The 8325-nt window shown below is 42.7% G+C and overlaps 1 long non-coding RNA gene across 7 annotated transcripts in view; it reads right to left on the bottom strand.

Moving 5' to 3' along the window:
* Nucleotides 1-409: 409 nt before the first annotated feature.
* LOC134355764 (uncharacterized) overlaps nucleotides 410-8325 on the bottom strand; it is a 29395-nt gene continuing 21479 nt past the window's right edge. For 4 of the 7 annotated variants that reach the window (XR_010020178.1, XR_010020172.1, XR_010020175.1 and 1 more), the window contains one exon: nucleotides 410-3926. This is a non-coding gene — a long non-coding RNA (uncharacterized LOC134355764). Of the gene's footprint in view, nucleotides 3927-3978; nucleotides 4520-6394; nucleotides 8290-8325 lie in introns of those variants that run through there. The other 3 variants (XR_010020176.1, XR_010020173.1, XR_010020174.1) reach the window with 3 other exon arrangements.

The following is an 8325-nucleotide window of genomic DNA, read 5'->3' as shown; positions in this document are numbered from 1 at the left end:
CTTTGCATTTCTGGTCAGATGCTATGTGCATTTCATTGGCTTTGTATCTGTACTCGGCACAATGACAATAAAGTTGAATCTAATCTAATCTTTTCTATCATCTGTGATCAATATTCACTATCCATGTTTTCATTTTTGCCAGGCTCAACTTGTTAAAAACAGCAGCTGAAACTTCTAAAGATCAGAGTGTTGCTTTTGAGTAAGTTAATATTCTTTGTTTAGCTTCTGGTTGGAAATGGGAGCCAGTCTGCTGTTATTAGTATAAATGGTAAGCAATAATCAGACTTGCTGGACCCACAGTTCCTGGGCTAACTGCTCAAGAAGTTCAGTATAAGACAATAAACAATGGGCTACTTAATTTGACAACATTGACAAAGTTGTTTATTTCAAGGAAGTTTGCAGGCCAGACTGATATTATCACTTAGCACATCAAATAGCTGATCTATTAATAATTGGAAGGTTTATGTACTCAAAGAGTCAGCTTCATCGCATTAATTTTGGGTACTTGTGATCTGTCTCCAAAAGCTTTTAGATTAGTTGTGTTAAAAAGTGTTTTAAAAATATCATGTGTGTGTGAGGTTACACAAGAGGCAAAGAAACAGCCTAAATGAAGAGTGCAGTTCAGGTTTTTTAGGTATAGTTCAAGAAGAATGACTAAAACACGGTGAATTAGAATTCATTCCTCAGCCTTCAATGCCTGCAATGAGCAATGGCTTCGTCTGCTACCCTTGGGCCTGTCATTTTAACTTGTAGGAATTGTACCTTGTTTTGGAGGCCCTTTGTGTTTTAAAAATAGTATGTAAATTGGAAGCCTTTTATAAGATAAAAATCCTCTGAGTTTCAAATGTGTTTTAAGAATGTTGCTTAACTTTAAATATGTATCACTGAAAATAAATGAACTGTGTTTAAACTACTTTGTTAGCTGGAAGTATCTCCTTAGTAGGGAGGGAAGATCCACCATCCAGTACTGGGTATTGGCAGCTACATTGCCATGAAAATTAAACAGGGAAGTGAACTAATCTTTGAAGATTGGGTAGTTGCAGTATAACCTCCCTTTAGTGAGGGTACCCATAGGATAGGGCTTAAGGTCCTCATTTAGGTTTGGAACTGAACAATCAGAAATCCAAATACCATCACAAATCCATGTGCTGTTCTGAGAGTTTCTTAAATACATCTACCATCACCTTGGCAGGGAGTTCCACGCACCCACCATTCTCTGTGTGAAAACTTTACCTCTGAAATCCCCCCTACACCTTCCTTCAGTCACCGTAAAATTATGACCCCTGGTCTTAGCCATTTCTGACCTGGTAGAAAGTCTCTCGCTATCCACTCAATCTATGCCTCTTGGACACCTCTATCTAGTCACTTCTCATCTTCTCTCCAAAGGGAAAAGCTCTAGTTCACTCAACCTTTTCAAAGATGAAACAATTTACAATGCCCCATTTAACTACCAATGTGCCAATCTTTGGAAGGTGGAGTGAAACTGGAGCACTAGTAGGAAACCGTGTGGGCACGTGGCCAAGTGGTTAAGGCATTAGACTAGCGACCTGAAGGTCGTGAGTTCGAGCCCCAGCCGAAGCAACGTGTTGTGTCCTTGAGCAAGGCACTTAATCACACATTGCTGTGTGACGACACCGGTGCCAAGCTGTATGGGTCCTAATGCCCTTCCCTTGGACAACATTGGTGTCGTTGGAGAAGGGGAGACTTGCAGCATGGGCAACTGCTGGTCTTCCATACAACCTTGCCCAGGCCTGCACCCTGGAGAGTGAAGACTTTACAGGGGCAAATCCATGGTCTCGCAAGACTAACGATGCCTTTAGTAGGAAACCGACTCAGTCACAGGCAGAATATACAAAGTTGGAAATGAACCCACCTGTCTACCGTCTACACCACTGTGCCACAGTGCCTGATTTGTCCCTGCCAAGACAATGACTTCTTTCTTTTGACTCATAAGCCATTGGAGCAGAATTAGGCTATTCAGCCCATCGAGTCTGCCCCACCATGGCTGATTCATTACTCTTCTCAATCCTATTCTCCTGCTCTTTCCCATACCCTTTGGCATCCTATCAACATATCAACCGCAGCTTTAAATATACCCAGTGACTTGGCCTCCACTGCCATTTTTGACAATGAATTCCCCAGATTCACAATCTTCTGGCTAAAGAAACTCCTTATATCTGTTCTAAAGGGACATCTATCAGTTCGGAGGCTGTGCCATCTGCTCTTGGACTTGGTCTCTGATCCTATCAAGACATTCTGTAATTTCCCACGCATTAATGAAATCTTCTCTGTCTCCTTTGTTCCGAAGAAAACAACCCAGTTAATCTCTCCAAGTTATAATCCTTCTGTTCTGACAATATTCCCGTGATCCTTCTCTGCACCCATTCCAATACTGACTTCCTGTCAGAACTGTGTGTGTTACTCTAGTTATGGCCTAATTAATAGCTTTTTATAGTGTTCTACCATGATCTCCTGAGCCTGTGCCTTGGACAATAAAAGCAAGTGTGCCAATTGTATTCTAGACCAAAGTAGACATCTGTAAGCTAAAGAAATGACACGTTTTCTGTCTAGGCCTGTTGCAATGGTAGGGCTGAATACTGAATTCTCAATCTACAGTAAACCTGCTTTTTCTTTCTGTTTATGTTAGGAATGCTTGGTTGTCCTTCAATCCCTGTCTCCTATCTTCTCTATCATTTGTATATTGAAGACTGCTGGACATATCCCCAGACTTAACATTTTCCTTCATCCAAAAGTGGTGTGAGTATGGAACGAGCTGCCAGCGAAGGTGATGGATTCAGTTGGATTTCAGCATGTAAGAGAAGTTTGGATAAGTACATGGATGGAAAAGATCTGGAGGGATCTGGTCCAGGTGCAGGTCAATGGGACTAGGAGTTCAGCATGGACTAGTTGGGCTGAAGGGCCTGTTTTCATGCAGTGGTGCTCTATGACACTAATACTGGGAACTCATTTTACACAAAAAGGAGCTCAGCTGTCAATTTCAAACACAACGGATTCTGCAGATGCTGGAAATCTTGATCAACACACACAAAATGCTGGAGGAACTCAGTTAGTCAGGCAGCATCTATGGAGGGGAATAAATAGCTGTTGATTTAATGGCTACATAACTTTGTCCTTTTTACAGATACTCCCTTTGCTCCAGCACCAGAAATGCTGGAGGAAGTCAGTGGGTCAACTGCATCTACAAAGGGCCGAGATCCTTCTTCTAATCTTAATGAAGGCCAGAAGGGGTTCAGCAGTCTAGATAAAGGGTTTCAACCTGAAACATTGACCCTGCATAGATGCTGCCTAACCTGTTGACCTCTTCCAACACCCCTGGTGTTATTCCAGGTCCCAGAATCTTCAGCTGGTTGCACCCCCATTATCCTTGGCCCACCCACAACTCACCCCATCTTCCACTCTACTTGGACTAATCCGCTTTACCCCTTTATCACTTCCATCCGAAGCCTTAAACATAGAACTTTATTGTCATTGTTCAAGACAACAAGATTGTGGTGCTATTCCAGTCCATGCAAGTCAGATGCTTACAATGCATGCAATATGGCTTAATTTTTTAAAAAAATCTCATATTTACATGCAACTAGTGACCTTGATAGTCCATAACACTCAAGGGCCATTGGGAAACCGGGGTGGGGTGTAGAATTATTCAGCTGCACAGCACCCTTCGGGAATAAGCTGTTTTTCAGTCTTACTGTCTTGGCTAAGATGTTTCTGCATCTCCTACCAGATGGCAGGAGATCGAACAGTTAGTGTCCGGATTGGGATCGGTCTTTATTGATGTTACAAGTGTGCCATAGGCATCAAGGGTTGTACGTTGTCTCCTGGTCCAGTGGTTGAGTCCCAACGATGTGCTGAGCCAACCCAATCACCCATTGGAGTGCGTTGTGATCTATCTTGCCGCAGCTAGACTACAAAGTCAAATCAAGTCAAGTCTATTGTCATTTAACTATATACATGTACACCATCAAATGAGACAATGTTTCTCCAGACCAGGTGTAAAGCACGGTAGTACACATAACAGACATATAACACACTATGTCTTAGGAAAGTGAATTATACATAAATAAATAAAGTAAATGCATAAATTAAGTATTGTAAGGTGTAGAACAAATTAACTGGTTGACACTTCAAATGCGATACGGCAGGGAGTTCAGATGCCTAATGGCCTGAGGGAAGAAACTGTTTCCCATCCTGATTGTTCTTGCGTTTATGCATCAGAGTCTCCTGCCTGATGGTAGAAAGTCAAAGAGGATGCTGGATGGATGGGTGGGATCCTTGATAACACTAAGCCACACTGTCATTCCATATGTTAGTATGCTCTCTATCACACATCAATAAAAGTTGGCCTGCAATTTTGGGGGCAGATTAGCTCTCCTTAAGCACCTCAGGTAGTATAGTCATTCTTCCCACAGATGCTGCCTGATCTGCTTTTCGAGCATTTTCTGTTTCAATCTACATGTCTTGCGAACCCACAAACAAACGTCAGAAGAGTGAAACATACCTGGTAAGAAGAGGGATTTGGTAACATATAGAGCTCAATAAGGGCTTATGTGGAAGCAGGTCCTGTCACTAAGAAATAATTTGTATTTATTTTTATTTATTTTATTTATTGAGATACAACGCACGATAGTCTCTTCTAGCTCTTCGAGCCACACCGCCCAGCAACCCCCCAATTTAATCCTAGCCCTCATCATAGGACAATTTACAATGACCAATTAACCTATCGATAGGCACGTCTTTGGATTGTGGAATGAAACCAGAGTATCCGGAGGAAACACACGGGGTCACGGGGAGAACGTACAAACTCCTTACAGGCAGCGGCAGGAATCGAACCCAGGTCACCCGCAGTGTAAGACATCGTGCTAACCACTACGCTATTGTGCCGTCCCAAACACTACAGAATGGATCAGTCATGCATGTTTGAAGACTTCTCTGAAATGTTGGGGAAACTCAGCTGCCAGATTTTTCATAGACCTTCAAAGTACATGACCATTTCTTCCACATGTGGTGTTGGTTGAGGGATGACTGTTGGCCAAGAAAGGAATGGTTAAGTGTGGGGCCTGGAAATTCTTTTTTAGGACCATTTGACCTTTAGTGTGTCACAGCACACAGTTTGTAGTGTTACTTCTCTACTGTGGACCTCCCCTAAGCAGCACCAAGCCTGGCTCTTGATGACATGAACATTGATGTCTCTAACTTTCTGTAGTTTCTTCTCCCCAACACCTTCTCTCTTTTTAAATTCCTTATTCTGGTTCCATTCTTACAACTTCTCTTCTCCTAACCTGCCCATCACCTCCCTCTGGTCCCCCTCGTTTCTCCCATGGTCCACTCTCCTATCCTATCAGATCCTTTCTCTGAAGGAGGATCTCGGCCTGAAACGTCGACCGTCTGCTCATCTCCATGGATGCTCTCTGACCTGCTGAGTTCCTCCAGCATTTTGTGTGTGTTCCTTCTTCAACCCTTTCTCCTTCCCTACCTTTCACCTCCCAGCCTCTCACTTCACCCTCCCCCCACTTCCCAACCCACCTACCTTCCCCTTCACTTGGCTTCATCTATCACCTGCCAGCTTGTACTAATTCCACTCTCACCGACCTTTCTTGTTCTAGCTTCTTCCTCCTTCCTTTCCAGTCCTGGTGAGGGGTCTCGGCCTGAAATATTGACTACTCACTTGCCTCCATGGATGCAGCCTGTTCTGCTGAGTTCCTCCAATATTTTGTGTGTGTTTTTTTTTGCAATGTGTGCCCCAAGGCATGTGTCACCTTGCTGTAACACCACCAGCTGAAGTGATCGGGGAGGGGATAGTGCAAGATTGCTTTTATCTTTATCTGCTCTGGCAATGTACTCTGAGTAACACCAAAGTAGATTAATGTATTTTCTTCAGATATAGCAGAAATGAGTCCTCCAGACTTCTCTTTCCCCTGTTGAGGTTTATAATTGCTTTTTGCTTGGACAGACAAATTGCATTTTGAATTAACTGTACTTACTAAGTTGAATAAGCCATAAGCCACTTAAATCTAAATCGGCATTAGATTAGCAAAAGCTTATGAGATCATATTATTTGCCGAATATATTGCAAATGGGGTGGTGGGGTGGAGATGCATCTCTACCGAAGGAGTGTAAGGCGCTCTTTCCCTCCGTCAACCTGCAGGTCACCCTTGGGCGAGGTGAAGCACCTGCTTAACCCCCACCGCCATCTGAACAGGGTCACATGAAGCCATGGAAGCAGGTGGTGGATGGTTATATGAGCTGCTAGTGCATATCACAAGTCCTGGTTATGTGACCACTAGTGCCAGGCAGACAATCTGTGAAGTGTACTGAGAATGGATGGGGGGGTCACCCATCTTGTAAAGACACTGCCCAGAAGAATGTAATGCAAGCCGCTTCTACAGGAAAACTTGCCAAGAACAATCATTGGTGTGGAAGGACCATGATTACCCACACCATACACACCATACAACATGAAACCTAACAAAAATATGTACTATATATATATAGCAAATATGTTTAGTTTTGCTTAGGCAACACAATAGGTTTCTCAATTAAGGAGTGGGTCTGATTCCTTTTGTCACATGTAAAGCTTTGAATGCACGATTGGAAAGGATTAGATTAACGTTTGTCAGTGAGCTGGAGAACTGGATCAGATCACATACCAGGTTAAGCCAGATGGCCTCTGCATTGCTCTCAGAATTTGCTTACAGGACGTTATCAGTTTCAAAATAAATATTATTCATAAACTATTTGCAGGAAATACTAAACGGTATATGGCCTTGTTCACAGAACCAGAAATAGGTTTAGTATTACTGACATAGGTCATGAAATTTATTGTTTTGTGGCAGACGTACAGTGCAATACACAATGCTAGCACAGGAGAGTGTTGCCAAACAGTTTTTAACTAGCCTCAGAGGTATGCACTTGTCTGGCCATTAGACTCTATACCACTCAAGGTTCAAACTTCAAAGTAAATTTATTATCAAGTAACATATACATCACAATATACAACTTTGAGATTAATTTTCTCGTGGGCACACACAGTAACTCCAAGAATCAGTGAAAGACTGCATCCAACAGGACAGATAAACAGCTGATGTGCAAAAAAATAACTAACTGTACAAATAAAAAAGAAAATACAATAATAAATAAGCAATAAATATTGAGAACATGAGATGGCGTCCTTGAAAGTTAGTCCATAGGTTTGAGGGAACAGTTCAGTGATGGGATGAGTGAAGTTATCTCCTTTGCTTCAAGAGCCTGATGGTTGAGGAGTAATAACTGTTCTTGAACCTGGTGGTGTGGGTCCTGAGGCTCCTGTACCTTCTTCCTGATGGGGCAGCAGTGAGAAAAGAACATGGCCTGTATGGTACGGACCGTGATAATCGATGCTGACTTCCTGCGACACCGTGTCGATCTGCTCAATGGTGGGAGGGCTTTACCCATGATGCACTGGGCCATATCCATTACTTTTTGTAGGATTTTCCATTCAAGGAAATTGGTGTTTCCATACTAAGCCGTGATGCAACCAGTCAACATATTCTCCACCACTCATCCATAGAAATTTATCAAAATTTTAGATGTCATGCTGAATCTTCACAAAAAGAGAGCAGAGGTGATGCCTTGCTTTCTTTGTAATAGCATTTATGTGCTGGGCCTAGGACAGATCCTCTGAAATGATAACACAGAGCAATCTAAAGTTCCACCATGCATAGACCGAACAGTTTTAAAATAGCGTCAGTTGTATGTGTCTATGTTCAAAAAGAAACGATTTTCAGAACTATGTCTCTGAAGGTTCTCAGTCACCCACAAAGAACAAACTAAGAGAAAGTTGTGGTCACCCTCTAAAAAAACTAACTTCTGATAAAAAGCTGACAACATTGCAGTGATAACAATTCATTTGATTGTTGTGTCCTGTGTTATATTACATGGGCAATCATGTTCTTTCATGACCATGATCATTCTTGGCAATTTTTTCTTCAGAAGTGGTTTGCCATTGCCTTCTTCTGGGCAGTGACTTTGCAAGGCGGGTGACCCCAGCTATTATCAATACTCTTCAGAGACTGTCTGCCTGGTGTCAGTGGTCACATAACCAGCACTTGTGATATGCACCAGCTGCTCACACAACCATCCAGCACCGGCTCCCATGGCTACAGGTGACTTTGATTGTTGGGCTAAGAAACTGCACCTTGTCCAAAGCTGACTTGCAAGCTAGCGGAGGAAAGGAGTGCCTTCTACCTCCTATGGTAGAGACGTATCTCCACTTTGACACCGACAATTAGCCTATAAAATGGCCAGATTCAAATAGTGTGACACCTG

This window comes from Mobula hypostoma, chromosome 13 (assembly GCF_963921235.1).
Source record: "Mobula hypostoma chromosome 13, sMobHyp1.1, whole genome shotgun sequence".
In the NCBI taxonomy this organism is placed as follows: domain Eukaryota; kingdom Metazoa; phylum Chordata; class Chondrichthyes; order Myliobatiformes; family Myliobatidae; genus Mobula; species Mobula hypostoma.
Note: the sequence above shows the minus strand (reverse complement) of the source record. Positions and strands in the feature narration are given on the sequence as shown.